The sequence below is a fragment of the Camelus bactrianus genome, chromosome 1 (genome assembly GCF_048773025.1).
Source record: "Camelus bactrianus isolate YW-2024 breed Bactrian camel chromosome 1, ASM4877302v1, whole genome shotgun sequence".
Classification (NCBI taxonomy): Eukaryota; Metazoa; Chordata; class Mammalia; order Artiodactyla; family Camelidae; genus Camelus; species Camelus bactrianus.
Genome location: NC_133539.1, coordinates 68,075,534 through 68,095,857, shown reverse-complemented (window position 1 = coordinate 68,095,857; position 20,324 = coordinate 68,075,534). Strand labels below are relative to the sequence as shown.

Below are 20,324 nucleotides of genomic sequence, written 5' to 3'. Positions count from 1 at the left end.
AGATCACACCCTCTTGGCAGGACTGTTGTGAGGATAAGTGAAATACCATTGTGCTGCACAACACGCAGAAGTATTATTGTCAATATGATTAATAATCCTCGTCATAGCCCCACGAGATGGGCACGCATGTCCTGGTTTTACAGCTTCTACCTCCTCCCTTCATCTTGATATTTTTTAGGTCCTTGCTTCTCCGAGTTTGGTTTGAAGACCAGGAGCACCAGCATCACTTGGGAGCTTGTGAGAAATGCAGACCATACTCAGGTCATGCTCCAGACCTCCTGATCAGAATCTGCATTTTAATAAGATCCCCAGGTAGTTCCTCTGCTCATTAGAGTTTGAGAAGCATTGTTTTTCGTCCTGGACCAGAGACCAACTTCGAGACTGTTGACCGTGGCCTGTGGATCATGACTGGCTCCATGCCAGCATTCCGGAGCATGCCTTCCCCGAGCCTTGAGAGACAGGAGGGAGCCCTGTGAAGTCACTCCCTGACGATAATGGAAGGCAGGTTGAAGGAATCCAGCAGGCTTTATCTTTTCAACGCCCTTCATTTCCTCAGAAGTACTATTCAACAGGGGTCAAAGTGGGATTGCATCCCGAGTCTTCAGGCTCCCAAAGTCCATGTTCTTTTCATTACACCATGATGTCTCAGTCAAGAGGAATGCTGGGCTGTGTGTGCGATAACTCTTCATTCCCCGTAGTGCGAGTATTTCCACACTGGCTGTTTCACTCTATTACTCAATTCCTAGAGGGGAAGAATTAAAAAAAAAATTTTTTTTTTTTAAAAGCTTGAGTTGAAAGCCAGGATCCTGCAGCTTAATCAGTTATTTTCGTTTTTTAATGAGGGAGACTATTGTGAAATAAGTAATTATTAATTACTCAAGCTAATGAAATATTTTAGTTTCCTTGCTAAAAAAGCATATGGAAGCTAAAAGAAAGCATATGGGTGTTTTTCGGGAAGCATATTGGTGAATGGACAAATTACAGTGGTGCCAATATGCCTTTGCTGTCTGGCTGGGGCCATTGCTGTGTGTGCTGGCATCTGAGTCCTTGTGTGTTTAAAGGGATTATTTCAAATTCCCATCTGATGTGTGCCTTGGGTTGCCTCTGGAGTTACACAGCTCTGCCTCATAAATCTTACTGCCATGCTTTCACTCCGGCATCACTAGGGGAGAGTCACTCAGTATAAAGCCTTTGCTGTAGGTGTCTGCCATGCTCTTCCTTTCCAGGTGCTTCCCTCCCTCTGCAGTAGACAAAGCGGACCTGCCCAGCCGATGGCTAGGTATTGAGACTTTGTCCGTCTGACAGTTTGCCACAGCATCCTTTTAGACCGTAGAACTGGACCTTCTCGCTCCACTGGGCACTGTGTGTGAGAACCCAGGCCCCTCATGGGGTGTCTGCACTGCAGATTTATCCCTATGAAGCTGGAATGATGCTCCCAGTGCTTCTCAGCCCACTGGCATGTCTCTTCATGCAGTTCGTAGTCCACGCCCTTTGTTCCTCCTCTCCTTTTCTGTATGTCTTTTCTCCTTTGCTGCATGTTTACTCCATCTGGTAAACAGCTTGATGGAGGTGGGCTGCTCTGGGGATTGCATACATCCAGGCTTGTGACGGTCAGAGGCAGCATGATGTTGTTCTGGAGAATAGGTTCTTGTCTCATGCAGGACAGAATTCAAGTGCGGGGCATAATGCGGTGAAAGCAAGTTTATTCAGAGAGATACATACTCCACAGACAGAGTGGGGGCCGGCTCAGAAGGCAGGAGACGTGGCCCTAGGAGATATACGTTCCAGAGACAGAATGCTGTCCCTCTCGCTCGGAAGGGAGAGCCACTGGGAAGTGGGAGGGTGGTTAGTTTTTATGGGCCAGGTAATTTCATATGCCGACAAACGGGAGAATTATTCCAGCTGTTTTGGGGAAGGGGCAGGGATTTCCAGGAATTAGGGGCCCGCCTTTAACGGCCAGCCTGGGCACTGTTGTGGCGCCTGTGGACGTGTCATTTAACATGCTAATGTATTACAATGAGCGTATAATGAGGCTCAAGGTCTACTGGGAGTCCAGTCTTCCGCCATCTTAGAACTAGTTGCTGCGTCATTCTTTTAACGGTCATGCCCTGCCCCCTTCCCTCCTGCCTCAGTATGTTTGAGAAGGTACTTGGCCGAGTGTCAGAAAACCGAGGTGCAGACCAGCCTGAATTAAGAAGCATTTACTTAACACCTACCAAGAAATGTGTCTTGCTAAGACATTGAAAGAGGGAGCTGGCAGGTGTGTGGAGGTGAGTTTGATTCAGGGCCAGCCAAGACTCAGTGTGATGTGTGGGCTCAGTAATTACACTCTGTGAGTGAGAGAATTTAGGGAACTCTTTCTACCAGAGGTTTCTTGTAAAACCAGGGACTGGACTTGGCTTTGAAAGATGATTAGATGGACGTCCATGGGATACTAGAGAGACTCAAGGGGGCATCTGTGGCAAGTAAGAATTAGCTTGAGGAAAGACCCAGAAGCAGGTGAGTACTGGCAGAAACACGTAATTGAGAGAAATCATGTCCTTTCTGGTGGACCTCCGGCTCCTCATCTGTAAACAGTGAGCTTTGAACAATTTGGCTCTTGAGAAGCCTCAAGAATTCCCACTGGAGTTCTACAAGATCTCCTATTCCACAGCCAGATAAGCCATTTAGCCAGACCCTGGCAGCTGGTAGTGGCAGTGGAGCAGGACTCAGAACCCAAGTGTCCTGTTCTCTGTTTCACTGCTTTTCCCGCGACACCCCCCCCCCCCCACCGAGCGTCACGATGATGAGCAGGTGGGATGCCCATTATTATTGTAGCCTTTAACGCACGAAACACAGAATTTTAGAATCATCGAAAACATAAAACATAAGCTGTTTAACCATCTTACATACCTGATGACCCTCCCACTGGAGAGGGCCGGCTCTTGTAAAATGCTTCCTTCCTCTGTTTTGCTCATATGGGTTTTGCTCCCCTGCCTGAAGGACCAGTACGAATCCCTCCTCCTAGAAAAGCCTTCTCTCTCCACCCCTTGGCTCAGGAGTGGAGCCTCAGCATTGGACTTTGTTTCACAATTAAAATTTATTTTGTATTGCTGTCTTTTTATGTTTCCTCTTAGCCCCATTCCCCCAACATACACATATTATAAGGCTTCTGACTCCAAGGACTACTTTATTTTGCTTCTCTGAATTCCCTGTAGTTCCTGGCACAGTGCCTTTGACTTCATGCTCAGTAAAGAAGCCCACAACTGTGTTCTTCAACGGTTTTTCCCTCTGCTTTTTGCTTGTTTTTAAGATGGATATGACACTTAGAGGTTTGTCGAATTTCAGAACTGGAAAGGAACTTCGAAAAACTCTGCCTAGTCGAGTTCCCTCCCAGGAAAGAAATGGCTTGCCCCTGCTTTGACCTGCTCAGTTAGTGGCAGGTCTGAGAATGGTGCCCCTACCTGACCAAGCAGTGGAGGGATGGCTGGGGCCTGAGCTCTTGCTCACCGGTCAGCAGGCCTTGGCCAGGTGCCTTCTTTCTATGAAGAATGTTAGGAATACAGGTGGCACTCGTGAGGCTGCTGCCGTGTGAAGCAAGCAGCCGCATGCTGGGTGTCTAGCACGGTACACCATGTGGCAGGCCCACGGCCGGTGCTCTCACATCGCTTAGCTTGGTCAGTCGTCATAAGCTGGAATTCCCACTACTACACGAGGGAGACAGGCTGTGAACAGGACGTTTAGCAAAAGCCCTTTCCTGGAAGCTCGGAAGAGGCACAGTAGTGGACAGGTGCGTACCTTCTAGGACGGGGGCGGAGGGCTCTGCAGAGCGGCACATGTGACTGTTCTGAGGGCACCTGATGGGGAAGATAAGTGAAAACAAAGCTGAGATTGCAGTTACAATTGTGGTGGGAGGACCTGTGTGCACCTGAGTGTGAGAGAGGACTCATCGCTCCCCCTCTCCTTCACACGTGCCTCTCTGAGTCTTTGGAGAACTCGGACCTGAGAGCCTCCCACTTGGGTGTTTGCGGTATTGGCTTGTACCTGCTCCTATTCCATCTTACTCCCTCCTCTCCCCTATCCTCCAACCCCAACGAGTCTTTTTCTCCCTCCTGTTCATTCTGGCCCCCCACCTCCTTCTCCTGAGTTAACCCTGGGTGGCCTCAGGTCCTGAAGGCTTTCCAATGGCAGAGTCCTCTGTACTGGACTGTGAAAATGCTGGCAGGGAAGACGATACACAAATCTGTTAAATACACAGTAAAAATAGCTTCTGATCTATGGGACTTGGTATTAAGCAAGATGATATTAACGAGGTTTGAGTGCTGTTCTGAAATGTGGCAGCTGCACACACATCTTGGCTGCTTTTCCTCCCTACCCCTGGCAGCTTGTGAGCAGTGTTGCCATGACACTCCTTGGGCTCTGTTTAGATCAGCTATTTTCTGAAGGAGTGCCTGACCTTCCCCACAATAGAAACCGTCGATGTGGTCATGCCAGTGCCTCTCCTGGAGCTGTGTGACTGGTGGGCCCCTACTTGTGACTTGGAAACCGTAGGTCAGGACACAGACACTGAACATTTAGGAGCAAGAAGGGCTTTTAAGTATCCTTTAGTCTCCTTTGATGAGTGAGAATGCTGAGGCCCCTTGAGTGGAAGTGACTTGTCCAAGGTCACAGAGTGAAGTAGGGACGAGGCTGGGACAGGAAGTCAGGTCTCCTGATTCCTGGTCCTCTGATACTCCAACCGTGCCACCCTTACCCCTGCCTGAGGGTCCTTCTCAGCCCAGAAAGCTATGGATGGAGATGAGCTGGGCCTGGGGACATGGCTGTCCCTAGGAATGGGCGGAGGAGGTGAAGAGAGAGGGAGGAGCTCAGGACAGATTGGGAAATGAGGAAACGAGGAGGGTGTGGGCAGCGCAGGGGTGGCAGAAGCCAGAGTAAACGCCCGAGTTGCCGCTCAGCGGTGCCCGTCCACAGACTCTTTCCTACCAGATTCCAGATTGGTCCACTGAGAACTAGATGCTCAAAGGGGCAGGGGAAGAATAAGGTCATGTTCTCTGTTGGTCTGAACCCTTCCCTGCCCTCATGTAAGACCTCACATAAAACTACCATTAAGAGCCATTGTCAGCATCATCCTTTTTTGAGTACTTTATTATATTGTTAAGCATTCTTCAGGGAGTTCCTATGTGAAATGCTGTCTCCTCCACAAGATTACTAGGTCCCAGGAGACAGAGATTGTGACTTAGGGGGACCTCCCTCCCTTTCTTTTTCCTCCCTCCCTCCCCATGCCACCTTTCAATCGTGATGCCTGGCAGAGCCCAAAATCACATATGAGGAGCATCCAGTAAACTTTTGTTGAGTTGAACTTAGATGATTTCGTATAGCCTCTTCACATGTTTATTGGTTGGTGGTGAAAGTTGGTGAATTGTGATTTGGGAGGAAGGGCAGACAGTGTTCTCAACAATTTGGATTCTGTGAGTTTTCTTGTATACTCCTAGTTAGCCTTCATAAAACCCAGTACTCTGTCTAGTACTATACAGTGAAGAAACAAAAGTCAAGTGACCCACTCAAATTCACTTCAAGTAATAAATGGTAGAGATTGGCTTCGCACCTGCATCTTCTGTCTTCATATGTTATCACAGTGATACCCTGCTCTTCCCCAGTGCCTATGGAAGGGGGTTATTCCACAGACAGTGGTTCAGCTTCTGTGGAGGAGAGTCCAATCTTTTAAGGTTGTAACTTACCCCCTGAAGAGTTTGGAAACAATAAATACGAGGCCTCAAGTTCAAGTTGATTTATTATAATGCTTTGAAAACCTTATGCTGAATTTTTTTTTCCCCAGTAAGACAAGGGAAAAATAGTGCATTTCTATATTCTTTAATTTGCTTAGTTTGAAATAAACTTTGAAATAGAGAGTAAGACTCTTTTAACTTTTAATAAATTTGAATACATCCGGAATATGGGGGAAAAGGCCTTCTGCCTTAAATGAATGGACTAATTTAGCTAAGAGCAAAATCAGAGCACTTTTACAAATGAGGGATGCAAGAATCTTTTGATGCTGTAGCTAAGCCCAGCTTTTGGTAAGTACTGATGTTTTGCAGGTTTTTCTCAGTATTTGCCATATTCATTAGATGATACCCATTATGCTTTCCTAACTTTCACAGGATTTGGATGCATTTGACTGATAACATTCTATCTCCTTTCTGAAAAACCATAAATGTGGAGCAGTCTTCTTTTTTTATGTATGTGATCAAGAAGAACTCTGTTGTCTAATTTAAATTTAAGTACAGAGGCAAAGCTTATTTGTAGTGAGTTTAATATCTTGATAAATATAGATCTCATGTTTCCTTTTTGTGTCTAACTTCCCAGGTGTTCAAGGAGAATGAGTTGAATAATAATGGTATAATGTCCAGAGAGAAAATTGAATACATAAAACAAATATGCTTGTGGATCTATTTCTGTGTGTGTGTGTGTGTGTGTGTGTGTGTGTGCGTGCGCGCGCGCGTGCGATTAGTTCATAGTCTTTTTGATGAAGTTCTCTATACTTTGAATGTATATAATAACTTTGGAATTACCAAAGAAAAAATTGAAATAAAAACTTGGATACTGAGGAGGATGAATATTTTATCTTTTGTTTTAGAGCTGTAGGTAAAGTGAAAAGTTAGATCATATTGGTGTTAGATGGAAACCAAACACGATCTTTATATTTTCTTCGTGAAGAAAGTTTGGCTTGGGAATCTGAATATTCTGGCAAACTTTATATATAAATTTCTTCAGCCCCCATTGAAGCCCATACTTTGCTGAATTCAGCTGAATCGGTTTACCCTGGACAATGGCTTAGAGAACATGTTATTTATTATAAGCAATGCACATACACACTAAGTAAAGGGGAAAAAGCAGCAGTGCTTTGCACCTTTCTTGTGCATTTGAAGCAGTCTGCCTTGCCTTAGAATCGCATATGTGTGTCTGTTTCTTTAAGTAGACTGGGAGCACCTTGAAGACAAGAGAAGTGTTTTATGCATGTTTGTGACAATGATTTTGTGAACTCGGATGCAGTGAATCAAAACAACTTTGATAACATCCTTTGCTTGGAGTTGATAGGCTCATTCAGAATCTCTATAGAAGTCATCCTATGACTTTTGCAATCCCTCTGCTTTAAAGATTTTCTGTGGAATGAAGAAACATTATCTGTCTGCCTACTTGCAAGAAAAATGGGTAGTTAAGGGGGAGTGCAATAGCCTGTTTACATACTGGCCCAAACTGTCACTGTACAAAAAGGTTTCGTATACGCTAAAATGTTACAGAGCTAGGAAAAATACACACACGTAACATATAGAGTGAATATATATGTATATATATATATGATCATATATATGTGATCTGTTCCTTGTCACAATATTTAACCCAATGTGCTATTTACAGTAATGAATCAAAATGTCAGTTTTAAAAATATGAAGTGTCAAAGTGTTCCCACGTTGCGGGAAAGTTTGATGTGACAGTGTGTTAATCATATGACTGTTATATCAAATGTGTCTCACAGTGTTTTTTTACTCAGTGCTCTTTCTTGTAGGCTCCTCGCACGTTTTCAGTGAATTCCAAGTTCAAGTTACTAACCCAAGGAACACATTTGGGTTACGTGTCTCCCACACCTCACACAAATGCTGCTATGTTTTCCTGTACTTACAACTGAATGGATTTAACATCATTTTAGAGTAGTTTGATTTTGTGCCTGACACATTTATGTATAGAAGCTTTAAAAAAAAAAAACCCACACTACTGCGATTTTGTTGTTTTCACTGCAAAACCATCACATGAAACTTTAAACTGATAGAATGGGGTGTTTTGTGTTTCTCCAAGCTGGGTTTCCCAAGCTATAATTTAGATGTCCTTACTCTTTGACCTTGGGCACATTTTAGAGTTTTGCTTGGCACGTTGATTATACCAATTTCTTCATCCTTATGAAAGGGCAGAATCCTAGGACATAAATATTACGTATTTGGGAGAAGGCAGCATGGTTTCTTTCAGGAGAATTTGTGGCTCTGCTACTTAATAGTTCTAGGTACACGGACCACACTCTGTCTCTGGGCCTCAGTTTCCTCTGAAGAATTGTTAAGGCTGAAATTAGATTAGAGTAGTGAATTTTTAAACTTATGCCTTCTAGGAGCCCAGAGTTCTGGGTGAATGTATGGCCATTCACCATGATGGGGTGCAGGGCGAGTGGGGAGGACTCTGGGTCCTTCTACCTGAGCAGGTCACTCTTAGACTTGTCTTAATTTAGTTTTATATACTATTTCATTTACGTAAAAGGTTCCACAGCTTAAATGACCGTCTTGTCCATCTGTCGGCAGCCACTGTACTGGGTGATCTAGAGTCAGCATTCTGACTCTGGGGCTCATTTCCTGAGAGGTTTCAGTGGGTACCACACCAACAGGTCTTGGCTGATCTGGCCTCGGGTTCTGCCTGTGCAACTATGTGGCCTCTGTGGAAGTCCTTTCAATGGCAAAGGATTCTCCATAGTGGGATTTGAGGGAAGGGCCACTGACTGAGGTCATATCTACATCTGATTTTAATCCTTGCCTCTTTTGAGTCTTAATAAACTTACTTTCCAGCTTAGCAAATTTTCAGGTCCGCAAAGACTATCATTTAGAACAAGTACAGGCAGGGGAAGATACAGAAGCTTTGGCAGGTGTTTCATCTGCTTCTGGTCAAGGATAGGAATGTTATTCTTCAAGCTGGAGTGTTTCAGCCAGTTTGGGGAGGAGGGTGAGCACCTCAATTTGAAGTTTTAATTCATCCATCATTTTCTCCCCCCCCCCCCCCCCCCCCCCGCACACATGAAACTACCGCTACCACCTTGACCCACTCTGCGGGGGATAGTCTTATGCATATTCCCCAGAATGATGAGGCAGGAAAATAAAAAGCTGTGAATTGCAAATGAAGGAAGAGACTGTAAGAAGGACATATGATCAAGGGACATGACTTGGTAGGACTTGAGAAAAGCCTTGAAGTATGATCATAATAAAATCAAATTGGAGAAGATATTTCTCATAAATTAAAAAACGTAAGTGTCCTTAAGATGGGAGAGAGGATGCACATCTATTTTGCCAGATGCAGAAGCACCATTTTCAGAGTTCCCCAGGGATCAAATTATGGGATTAGTTTAACTCTTTTAACTTTTGAAGTTTTGAAGGGAGAGTATTGTCAAGTTTTGTCATGACACTTTCTTGTAGTGAAATGCCCCTTTGGCAACAAATCTCATAAAAACAGCATAAGCCCAGAAGCAGTAGCTGAATGTCCAAACAGAATGTTCTTTTACTGAGTCACATATCAGCCACTGGGGATGTGCCTGAGCTTACCGGGCTGGGGTTGGGGGGTGGGCAAAATACATGTATAGGAAAATTAGAAAAAACCCGGGAGTGATTCCTGACTCATCCCTTGAAGAAACTGGTGATGAGGCCAAATGTTCTGAACCAATGTTGAATGCTAGGAATACAGGTTTAAATGGAACAGGACGCATTTTGTGTATAGTTCTGGTCAAAGGAGAATGGTGTAACAAATTGTTGGGGCGGAGGGGATGGCACGAGGATGAACCACAGTAAACCTCAACACGTTTGCTATCTTCTTTGTTTAGTCATTTTACTTTCGCGTGGACTCCCTCTGCCTCCTTCTCCTCCTCGCTAGACTGTGAGGGCTGAGAACTCAGAGCCTTGTCAGTCGTCTTCTCTGGTTTCCAGTTGCCTGGAGTCACTCCTGGCTCATCTCTGAGCTCAACAAATATTTACTGAAAGAATGAGTGGTACTGAAAGATAGCATTACTGAGGAAAGAAACATAACATAAATCTGGAAAATTCTGACCTGGCCACTTCTAACCCTGCCCTCCCTGGGACTTTTACTAAATGCTTATCGAGTTAGGTGTTATTCTGAGCACTCTGCAGCATTAACTCACTTAATCCTCACAACCACCCTCTGAGGGAAGGTATTGTTATTACTACCATTTCACGGATGAAAAATTGAGAACAGAGACATTACACAACTTACCTGAGGTCACATAGTTCGTAAAAGGTAAAGCCCAGGGCTTGAACTCAGGTAGTCTGGATCCAGCAGCTGCTCTCTCAACCACTACCCTACGTTGTCTCCGTACTATGGGTGTAATTACACCTGCCTGTTCTACCTCCCAGCATGTTGTAAGGCTGAAACAAGATGATAGATGTGAAAGTGCTAGGAAGGGGGCAAACCAGCTGGTGAAGGTGAGACAGCACACAAGTAACTGTAATTTAAAGTAGAAAGTAGAGACTTGCTGAGAAGTTTCCGAGAAGAAAAAAGAGGGATCGCTTCCAACTGGGGTGGAGGGCAGAGGATTAAGGAAGGCTTCTTGGGGAAAGTGACATTTGAATGAGTGGGATTTTGATAAAGGGAGATGCTTTCTAATTTATTTTATTTTATTATTTTAGTTGAAGTACAGTCAGTTACAATGAGTCAGTCTCTGGTGTACAGCAAAATGTCCCAGTCATGCATATACATACTTTTGTTTTCATATTTTAAAGGGACATGCTTTCTAAGCAAATGGAGTGAACAACGGAATAGAGGCACCATTCATTGTGCAGCGTGGTGAAAAAGAAGCTGTTAGTTCATCAAATGCTGATTAGTTTAGCAGATTCTTTACAAAACAGTGTGCACTGAGGGAACTGGGAAGGGAGGAGGCTTATGGATGAAGGGGAAGAAATGGTGAGTAAGGTAATGAATAGAAAGATGAAAAAGCATAACAAAAAACTACCATATTAATTATCTTTCTGGGAGTTGACTCTAGGCAAATAGATGATCCTTGCCTTATCTACATCATGTTTGACTCATTGTTTTCTTGTGCATGGTCCATAAATGCTAGTCCAAGGAGATATCACTCTAAAAAGACTGGTCCCTGTGAGCCTGGGGGATGTGTCATACTCTGGCGCCCTCTTAGGTGTTGACAATGTACTTTAGCTTGCTCAATCTTTCAGGAAGCTCTGTGGGACAGCAGTCAGCTTGCTTTCATTCGACTCCTGACCTTGGTTTTTCCCTATGAGCAACTCTAATTCACATCTCCTAGTAGACACACTCCTGGAGACCTCCAGCCAACCAGCTGGACTGATCTGTGTCTGCTTCCCAACAGGTCATCTAAGAGTAGAGCTAGATCCATTCTCAGAGCAGCCAAAAGTCCCATCTGAAAGAAGAAGTTACACAGAGCACTTTTGCCAGTAGAAATGGTTATGTGTCATTTAGAAAGAAAGCTGTGCTTAAGATAACCTTGAGAACCTGCAGCCCCTCTGAAAAAGTAAGAGTGAGAAAGCAGGAAGTGGAGGAGCCGTAGGTCTTGAAAAGGAATGTGGCTGAGTGTGACAGTTCACAACCACGGGAACTCCCCCAACAGGCTGCCCTCTGAACATTTATGAGAAAACATCCTTCAAGTCAATAGCTTTCCAGCCAGCCTCGGAGAGGGCTCAGTGTCAGCTCACTCTTAGGGGCTGCATTGGCCTGGACGGGAAAGAAAGGCAGTGGACTGTGCTGAGTGTCCCCTCTGTGTCAGCGCATTTGGAGTCGTCACGTAAAATTATCTCACTTAATCCCGTCAGCAATACTGGGTTAGGATTATTATGCTCTTCTCATATAGATGGGGACGCTGAATCCAGGGTGCCTCACTGGTGCTGAATAGAGCATGTTGTTTTACATCTTGGACCTTTGCCCCTGTTGCTTTCTGCCCTTGTCTGTCTGGTGAACTCGTGTTTCTCCAGGTTGTAAAAGAGGCTCTCCTCTGAAGACTCTCTGAACCCCATGGGGCCTTTTGTCCTGGGATTGCATAATGCTTTTGTTCCTCAGGTCTACATGCTGTCTCCCAAGAGTCAAACCTCAGGCCAGGTGCCTCTAGAGCTGCACTACGCTGCCTGCTTTCAACCTTCTCTACTGGGTGACTTCATTGGAACTGCATTCAGACCCGTCCTTTACAGGATTCCCTCTCCAGCCCATTGTTCTGGATCTTCTTCGCTGACATATTTTGAGTTTTCTGGACTCTGGGCCTCCTAATTTTTAATGTTACTCCCCCGACCCCTCCTTTTTCTGGAACCTACCTGTTACCTTCTTGTTATTTGCTCAGGTCTGACCTTAACTTTCAAGCAACACTTTTCAAACTTGATTTGCTTGGAGTCACCTAGGGATTCTCAGCCTCAGAGATTATGGTCCTGGAGGTCTGAGAACAGTGTGGGAGAATTTGTATTTCTAACAAGCTCTGAGATGACTCTGAAAGTGTCAGTTTGTGGGCTCACTTTGATTAGTATGCCTCTAAACTACAGTTCAAGACCCCTGTTTTCCAGGAAATTTAACTGACTGTCTTTACCCAAAGTGGTTTTTTTTTTTTTCTTCTTCTTCTCCTCCTCTCCTTCTCTTTCTCTCTTTCTTTCATATTCTAATGGAACCCATCCAATGCCCTATCTGAATTAGATAACTTCTTATTCATGTAAGTCTATGGACCTCCATTATCAACTTCTTATGTCTGCTTAAACACTTTAGGTAAGAGAGACAACGTTAAATGCATGAACACAAGTCTGGATGGAGAATCACAAATCCTGAATTAACATCTTCTCATAGTTTCTTATGAACTGTGTGCTCTGGGGCAAATCACATCTTACAGAGTGGAGTTTCCTCATCTCTAAAATAATTATTCTGTTCCTCTTACAGAAGCTCATGGAAAGTATCAAATGAGAGAATGGCTATATAAAGTGCTATACAAATGCAGTGATGTTCACAGTAAATTATTGTTGGTGTTTTGTTTGTTTTGTGCATTTGACTCATTCACTTCATCATTAATGATGAGACATGAAGGAAATGCTGTTGGTTTTAGTGAGATGTGGAGTGGAGGATGGGGCTGAAGTGATGCTGAGATTTCAGGAAGGCTCTTTTCAGTTCCTGGAAATGATTTTCACACAAACAGTTGTGAACCTCTGCTCACGCCAGAAAAGCAGTGTGCATTTATATTGTACTTTTTCTTCAGATAGACAGTGATAACGATTATGAAAATTGTGCTCATATTCTGAACTCATGTAAATTTGAGAAGACTGATGAAATATTAATAGTGGTTGTCACTTACAGGGGTTTGTAGGATGATTGCTAGTGGATGAATTTATAGGGCCTTAAATTTCTGTTTTCTGTAATAAGAATACCTGAGACAGGAAATGTTTTCTTCTAGGTTTTCTTAAGATAGCATATCTATTCCTTAAGTGCCTACTATGAAAAGCCTAGACCTGGCACTGAGGACTGAGAATACAGTTAGATGTAATTTTTTCTTTCATGGAGTGTACAATCCAAACACAGACACATGCATAACTAGCTGTTTTACAAAGCAAAACAGCCTAGGTGACAAAGGAGAGGTACAGGTGGCATGCTGTGGGAACCCGGAGGAGGGTTTCAGTGGATGTGTGCATGGGGGAGGGACTCCTGAAGGAGGTGGTGTTTGAGCACACCCTGAAGAACTGAAAGGATTTTGGCAATGGAACTGTAGGTCAGAACAAACCAGATGAAGAAAGAGTATGTTAGTACTCTGGGTGTTTTCTGTAATGTTTTACAGCTGAAGTTATGGGAAAGGCATGGAAGCACAGAAATGGAAGATCTTTGAAGATCCTCCACTGGCATTCTGGTCCATCTGGCTATGCTTATTTTGTTTCCTTCAGTATATTTGTCTCCTCCTTCTTTACAGGGTATTCCTTTTTACCACTTCCTTGCTGGCATTTTCTTTCCTGGTCATAATCACTCCCTCCTGCAAAGTTGACTCCCCCTTGTTACATATCATACTACTTTGGATCACCTGTTTCTCTGGTCCCCAACCATTTGAAAACCCCCTTCCATCCTCAGCTCTTGTTTTGATTTGCAGCATTAACGATGGCCTTTAAAAAAATTTCCCTGTATTGATTAGATTGATGTGCTTGCAGCATGAAGACATTGATTTGTCTCTTCTCCAGGCTTGGATTGCTAAGCCCTAACACCTAGTCTAGGCAATACTTACATGCATCTAGTGCCTGTTGTGGCCCAGAGGAGATAAGGTCACAGTGAAAGGAAACAGGTTGTTAAAATCTTTGGAATGAAACATCAGATGCCAGACTTGTCTGGGAATGCAATGTAGATTGACTTTACATTCTGTGGCTGGCATGTTAGAAGCTTTTGATGTTCAGAACCTTATATTTTGATACTTATAATAATGTAAGTTTATATCAACTGAATCCAGGCAATTTCAACATTCACTACTTTATTAATTCCAGATGGGAAAATTCATTAGGGCTCAAATTTTGTTTGAGGTCCAACTGTTTCTTAAATTATTATTACAATTATTATCTATTTATTTATTTTTTTACAACTGATGGGAAGGGAAATTTAACAGCTGTGTGATTAGCAGGGCATGAAATTAAAAATGTTTTGCACCGAATCAAGAGGTTGTTTACTACAGAATTCCTCATCTGAGAATTAAGTATCGTTAAGATTGGCCACAAGATGCTCCCTTTCATCATTTAAGTTTGATTTTTCACATCCACTTTTTTGCTAAAAGGCCTTTAACCTTTTCTGGGAGGAAAATACTGGCCAAATCATCACAAAGCATCTCTAATGTTAACAGGCAAGGTAACGACCCCATTTCTTCCACTCACAAAATAACAGAGCAACGAGAAGTTCAGCCTCTCTGCCCTCGGCAAAGAGTGAGTAAGTTCCCGTTTGAGGAAGTCACGTAAATTAGAAAAAGCTACAGCCTGATGGGTGGCTTTCGTCTTTTCCTTGTGTCACCTTTCTGTGAATGCATGTACAGACATCCAGAATATGACGTTTACCCTTAAAGTTTTCTTTACTGGTATGATGTTACTTCTTGGGCCCTGTTGCAAGAACCCTTCCTTTGACTGGATTCTGGAAAGTACATCCCTGTTCCTTTTGCAGAAGCAGTAAAGCGCGGTAGTCAAGCACATTAGCTCAAATCTCTCTGCTGAAGTCTGAAGCCAGCTCTCCTCTTTGCTTGGGCACATTGTGTGAGCTCTCTGCAGCTCATCTTCATCCCTTTAGCAAATGGAGACAAAAACAGTACTTACTTTCAAGGTTGCTCTGAGGAATATGACAGTTAATACCTAGAAAATGTTTCAGGCTCTACCTGCCTCATAGCTGATACTTAGTTAATGTTAGCTGCCTCCATTTTCTTTAAAGGCAATGTATTGTTGTGTGTGTGCGCAAGTCTTTAGTACATATCTGACGTGGACTTGCTTAACTTCTAGCCTGCGATCCTTCATCTATCCCTGTCTTTTTGTCGCATATAGAGTCATTAATGTATGATAATTATTTATATGCTTCTCTTAATTCTTTCTTTAGACAGATTTTATCTTTATAGTTGATGAATTCAGCCAGACCCAGTCCCTGCCCTTAAGGGATTTTTTGAACAGGTGATTGGAATTGATGAAAGTTACTGCAGATAACTTTTAGGAGATGGACTAGAGATAGTTCCAATAAAAGTGAAGATATTTGGAGAGTATCCTGAAATATCCAGAGGTCTCGTTAAGGAGTTTGTGGTCGTTAGAGGAGAGAGACATTAGTTTTGGATGGAGGTGGAGGCAAATGTAGAGAAAATGAAGGAAGTCTTCCTGGAGGAAGAGGGACTTGATCTGGGACCTGAATGCTGGGTGGAATTTGACCTTACAGAAAGGGGAAAAGACCTCCCAGGCTAAGTGAAGGGTATGAGCCGCACTTGGTTTGTCCGCATTTCCCTCGTGCTGCCCCTGGCCACCATCCAGCCCTTTGGAGTTTACAGGTCCTGTCTAAAAATTGGACAGGGCGGCCAGCCCCCTGTGCTCTCTAATAAATGTCTTTCCAAGGGGAGGTAAGAGAGGAAGAATAGGAGAGACAAAGGCAGGAAATGTTGGATATTTGTAGAGGGATTATAATGAAGGCTACTGCGTGCTTTTGCTCTTTCTCAGATCACTTGTAGGGGAGATATAAGTGCTTTTGCTTTTTTTAAAAAAAATATCAAAGTGTTACTCCCCCCCCCTTTTTTTTTAAGGAGTTAGTAATAAAAAACACCCTGTCCTCTGTCCTTAAAAATAAATCTGGATGGGGTTAGGCAAGAGAGTATTTCCTGGAATACATTATATGCTCGGCAGTAGATCTGGGTATTTTAATGCCTTTGCTGTAGGAGGTCAATAGAAGTTGGGATGCCACCAGCAACCCTGGGCTGGTTGGTGAGTGTATTTCAATACTGTGGTTGCTCTGTATCAGTTCTCTGCCATGTCAAGGTGGTTTTAAATTTACTTTTAGCAAGTGACCTGATGAGACACCATAATGTGCATATCGCTGGCCAAACATTACGTGGCGTGGTTGCAAAGTCATGAGACTGGAGTTTTAGCCAACAGCCTGTAACATGTAGATGCATGTAGTATAGTCATCCGAGCAGTGCTCCTTGTGGGGGTGCTGTTCCAGCACAGGGAGCACTTTCTAAGTTGCTTCCACTGCTCAAAGCATCCTTGGAATTGCCTTTGGAGATAATGATGAGGCTCCCAAAAAAGCTTTAGAATCATGAGATGTGAGACCATGAAATCTACTTACCTCATTCTCAATGTGAGAAAATTGAGGCCCCCAGACAAATACTGTGGTATACAGCCAAGTACTTGTTATTTCTCTCTGCCTGATATTTTCTCATTTGTTTCTCTGCCTTAAAGAAAATTGATTCTACGTTAAGCCTGTGGATAATTGCAAAGAAAAAGAGAGAAAGACAGAGGAGAAAGTTCCCCTTAACATTGTGTAACATCCAGAGTATACCCATAGCACAGGGAAAACCCAGCCCTCCAGGGCTGAGGCTCCTATATTTTCAAGACAGTCTCAAGAAATAGAAATTACATTGTCAAAGTTTTTAGTTGGTTACAGTTGCATCTATTATAAAATCTGGTGTAGATAAAGATGGAGTTAAACATACAAGTTTCTAATTGAATTGTAGACCTTACCTTGCCGGGGTAGGGTTGCTGTCAGGGATAAAGCCACGTTCTGTCATAATCCATTGGCAACATTTCCTAAAATGTGCTCCCTGTGATCCTAGCTCCACAAATAGTCAAATCAGTTTGGAAATCAGTTGCTTTTGTAGCAATCTCCATTTGGAGTATTCTTCACCCATCTTTAGCAAGATTATCTGAGAAGACCTATAGGTAAAGACAAAATAACCACAACATTCCTTTCTGTTATGTTAAATTCAGGTTTTGTCAAATTTATTTTATCATGGAACCGTTTTGTGGATGATTTTCCAGACTTGTGTTCTGTGGAACATTCTTTGGATAACATGGTTTTATTGTTAAAATTCTTAAGGTTCACATCTGTCATCTTGTAATAATCTTATGTGAAATATAAAGTTATTTGGGCTAAACTATAGACGTCCACCTTCCCTCCCTTCTCCATAGGATAAATTACAGGTTTATTTCAGGATCAAACACTTTTCAAATGAAATGTTGTTAGGAGGGAAAAAAAAAACACAAAAATTTTTTAGAGCCTAATAATTACAGAAAGAAGGCAGTGTTATACCAGCCAAACCCCGTTTTGTGAATTAGGGCCTTAACTCAAGAGAGTTGTTCCTGAAAATAGCTTGTTTTTAAGCAAAACTTTGTTGGCTTTTGGTGGTGGACTTTTTCACCATCAAAGGCATGAATATGGGTGATTTTAAACTGACATGTTTCTTGCATTCAAAACCGGGGCTTGTGGAGGAAACAACGCTTTCTTTAACTTTTCTGAAACAGTTGGCTTGACCATCATGACATTTTTGTTTGTTTGTTTATTTAGGGTATTAGCACTTTTTTTTTTTTTTAATGCTGGAAGGGCCCTTTGCTGATCTTGTCCACGCCTGTCCTTGACAGATGAGGGACTAGAGGCCCAGAAGGCTTCAGCGACCTTTCTAGCCTCTTTACTAGCTAGTGATGAAACCAGAACTAAAGTCAGACCTCTCACTTACTGACTTACATTCAGTACAGCTTTTTTTTTTTTAACTGTACACTGCGTTAAAAAGAAAGGACTTAATTGCTTCTGCTGGTTAGACGGTAGGTGGTTGGATAGATGTGGACGTACCCAGATGATAGATGCCCATAATTAGAACCTATTTCACCCTCGAGGTAAGAAGACCCTTGACTGTCTCCTCTTTTAAAGAACTTCACCCACCTCAGGCCGGTTCTTTGATGCTGTTCACTTGAGAAACCGGTTCACTTCAATCTGTGTTGAAGAGAGAGTCACGCCACACTTTTTAGTCTGTCTGTCTTATTGAGTCACTACCGCAAGGTTGTGTTCGGGGTTTCCAGCATCAGGAGAACTGGCTTGTCGCCAGGTGCCTGAGGGATGCGGCATCGTTGCACACCGCGCGTGGCTGTTTCTCTTGTCTTCCCGTCCCCTCTCTTCCCCTTCTCTCTTCTTTCTCCATTGCCTTGTCTTCAGCAGGAGGGCTGTCTCGCTTCAAAGACAGGAAAGAAAGCTCAGCTCCAAGGAAGACATTCCTGCTAGCTTTCGCCCAGCTGTAACAAAAGCAAAATGACACTCTTTTGCCTTTGAGTTTTCTCCTTTAGCTGGAAGGATTTGGTGGCTAGATATCTTAGGAAATCCCCCCTCCCCCTTTTACAAAGCTACGATGGCGCCTGGAATCTGGTGCTGCTGGTATCTGTGGTGTGGTGTCACATGAAGGCACGGGCAGTAACTCAGAAGTGGAGGATATGGGTTCTGGGCTGCACTTCTCTGTTAACTAGCTAGGGGATCCTGGGAAAACGGAAAACCCTCTCTGAGCTTCATTTGACCCAACCTCTTCACTGGGGCCTGGGGAATCATGATTCCTGGTGCTGTGCGGATTACATGAGATAATGGATATAAAAAGCCTTTTGTAAACTATGAAGCACCCTGTAAGTATGTGTAAGCATAATTATAGCAACCGGGTAAGCAATAATAATAGCAAACACATCCACGCTGCTGCCATTGAGTCAGGTACCATGTTAAGCCTTGTACATCGATTAGCTCACAATTCTGACAGCAGCTCTATGTGTTTGTGACCAGCACCTGACATCGTCAATCAGCAGGCCTGGCTGCCTACCTGGATCGGCTGGCGATTTACTTGCTGGTTTACTCAGGGCACATTTCTCCCTTCCCTGGGCCTGAATTGTACTTTTTGTAAAAGAAGCACTTGGACTCTGGTTGAATGTAAGGGCCCTTCTGTTCTGGCGTTTGCGATTCTGTTAGGCAGTTTTCTTTTGCCCCGTATAGGCTCAGTTGCTGACCAGTAATCAGAGCTCACATTTAAACTGAGGGCTCTCATCATCTTCATTCTACAGATGTGGACACACATAAGCCCAGAGAGCTTATGAAACTTTCCCAAGGCTGCACTGCTGGTGAGTGGTGGAGCTGGGATTCAAACCCTGCTCTGGGTCCCAGAATCATGGCAGCTAGATAGACTGGAAGAACCATCCAGCAGTCCCAGGTGTGTCATGCTGTCAGACTCCTCATCTAATCAGCTTCGTGATTATCACTTAGCTCTTGAGATTTTTGGTGGTGGTTGTGATTTGACTCCACAGTTAGATTCCCAGTGTCTTGATTTCAGGTTTTCAGTGCTGGGATGTGTCTCCAGTGTCTGGCCGATGGCAATGTCCCCCTGTATGTGTGCCATCTGTCTTCTGCCCGACCTTAGCTTCTTTGAACCCCTCAGGAACCCCTGCCATTGCCATTTCCTAAAACTGTGTTTGACAGAGCGACCTTTTCACATCAGAAGCCGGTTGAGGTTGCCGTGAGTTCAGGCCTCCACAGGGGATACGTGTTTCAAGTTGCAGTCTGTTTTGTGCGTGGCCTGCACGCTCTCCTTAACTTTGCCCGAGTGAGTCCTGGTTGAAGACGCTCTACCGGATTCTTCTGGCCCTTTCAGCTTGTTTAGGCTTTGCTGTTATTTTATTTTTCTGAAGGCCTGGTTTTCTCCGGCTCTGCTTGGATACAACCCAAGATTTGTAGCCCAGTTGCATCTGGGAAGGGGTCACACGCACTGAAACTGGGAGAAAATTGACTCTTACAGCCCAAGGAAGTTGCCGTAAATCTTCGGTTGTGGACGTCTGCCACCTCTGATTCTGCCTGCCTTCTTTGTGTGGTGCTGTTCCAAGATCTCTTACTGGGACCAGCTTTGCTGGAGGGTTTCCTTTAACTCATAATCCATTCAGCGTGCTTATTTTACCATTAGCACACCTCTCCAGTGTCTAGTCTCTCCAGTCCCCATAGGTGACCCACTCTGGAGTGCATTTATTCATTCATCTACATACGAATTCTGTGGTATAATCTACTATCAGACACAATTGTGATACCAAAGTGAA

The 20,324-nt window shown here is 43.6% G+C and overlaps 1 protein-coding gene and 1 long non-coding RNA gene across 16 annotated transcripts in view; one reads left to right on the top strand and one right to left on the bottom strand.

The window, feature by feature from the left end:
* Positions 1 to 20,324, top strand: part of LPP (LIM domain containing preferred translocation partner in lipoma) — a 629,538-nt gene that overhangs the window by 165,461 nt on the left and 443,753 nt on the right. The gene's annotated exons all lie outside the window — the stretch shown is intronic.
* LOC123618108 (uncharacterized) lies at positions 14,111 to 18,883 on the bottom strand. Of its 2 annotated transcripts, none has more exons than XR_006726471.2 (4): positions 18,154 to 18,883; positions 16,959 to 17,150; positions 16,564 to 16,697; positions 14,111 to 15,030 (listed from the first exon to the last, which is right to left on the bottom strand). It is a non-coding gene; the product is annotated as an uncharacterized LOC123618108 (long non-coding RNA). The 2 variants fall into 2 exon arrangements; XR_006726472.2 differs by having other exon boundaries at positions 14,115 to 15,030; positions 16,564 to 16,669; positions 18,154 to 18,879.